Source organism: Etheostoma spectabile, chromosome 4 (assembly GCF_008692095.1).
Source record: "Etheostoma spectabile isolate EspeVRDwgs_2016 chromosome 4, UIUC_Espe_1.0, whole genome shotgun sequence".
In the NCBI taxonomy this organism is placed as follows: domain Eukaryota; kingdom Metazoa; phylum Chordata; class Actinopteri; order Perciformes; family Percidae; genus Etheostoma; species Etheostoma spectabile.
This window is the reverse complement of record NC_045736.1, coordinates 2,377,590-2,378,920: the sequence shown is the minus strand read 5'-3', so window position 1 is coordinate 2,378,920 and position 1,331 is coordinate 2,377,590. Positions and strand designations below refer to the sequence as shown.

The window sequence follows — 1,331 nt, the reverse complement described above, 5'->3', positions numbered from 1 at the left end:
TGGAATCTTGAAACAGGGCCTCCAACTACCACCTATTTTTTCACCAATGCGCTGTCTTCACCTTAAAGTGATGAGTCTTGATAAGCCACGTCTTGCGTGAGGAACTGATCTACCGTTTTATGATTTTATCAGCCTACATAAAAAAATGGCTGTAGTCACTATGCTTATCGTGAGCCATTGTTTTACTCACAGCACAGTTCAATGCCATGTTAAAATCTAGGCTTTCTGCAACAGATCTGCAACATCAAAGTTCCCACCAGAGAGGAGAGGCAATACTTTCCAGAGCTTTTCACAACAGCCAGTGGCTTGACATGTTGAATATTCACTTTAGCTCAAAAGCAGCCAGTTACAGCCATAACATCCAATAAAAATGTCATCATCAGTGCGGCCCGCGGTTCCATTCTAAGCCATTTAACGTTGGTTCAAACAGCTGCTGCATCAGAAACGCCCTATTCCTGTAGGAGAAGAGCACAGGCCTGTCCAGGACTCCCTTAAAGTTCCTTTTCTAGAAGACTTTCATATTCATATTTATTAATTCAATGTAACACCAAAGACAGAGACAACCTGTAAATTGCAGCAGCTGCAAATCCACGTACTCTAGATAGCTTTTGAGTGCACTGCAAATAAAGCTGCAAAGTGATCGGGAGAGAGGAGATGCTGTTTATTTTGCTCTTTTATCATTTTTTTTTCATTGGGAGGAAAGCTGTCGAATACATTTAACAGGATGTGGAAATAATACTTTAATGGTTACATCAGTTGCTAAGAGGGTCTGTAAAACACTTCATGCAGTTTTGTGCTTTGTAGTTGTCAAGAAAGATAGGTTTAAAATAAAAAAAACTAAAATGGTGTGGAGGTAGGAAGTGTTTTTCAATCAAGCTACACTTTTCAAAAGACATTGTTAGGAAAGCTTTGAAAAAAGCGCCGCCTGGGCTTGGGGTAAAGTTCCCATTCTTACTGGATCCATGCTAATAGCAACCATTACTTGACTATAAATCTACTTTTTCCCCCCTTTGTATTAATTATGAGATTTGTCAGCCAATCAGGTAAATATGCCTACACAACCTACTTGAGCTCAACAACATTTTTCTTGTGTTGTGAAAACAGTTACACTACGATCCATCCTTTTGCACAATTGGAGAACGTTAGGATAATTTGATTTAACGTGTCAAGATACAAACGTCGGTAAACCCTTGATGTGTTGATGATGTGGTATCCAATCAGTGTTCTTATGATTAGCAGATTGTTAGAGCTTTGAAAATGAGATTTTAATGGGGATGCTGATGAGTAGTAAACATGTCAGTGAGAAGGTGTGTGTGTGTGTGTGTGTGTGT

The 1,331-nt window shown here is 39.3% G+C and overlaps 1 long non-coding RNA gene across 1 annotated transcript in view; it reads right to left on the bottom strand.

The window, feature by feature from the left end:
* Nucleotides 1–1,331, bottom strand: part of LOC116687528 (uncharacterized) — an 18,789-nt gene that overhangs the window by 12,287 nt on the left and 5,171 nt on the right. The gene's annotated exons all lie outside the window — the stretch shown is intronic.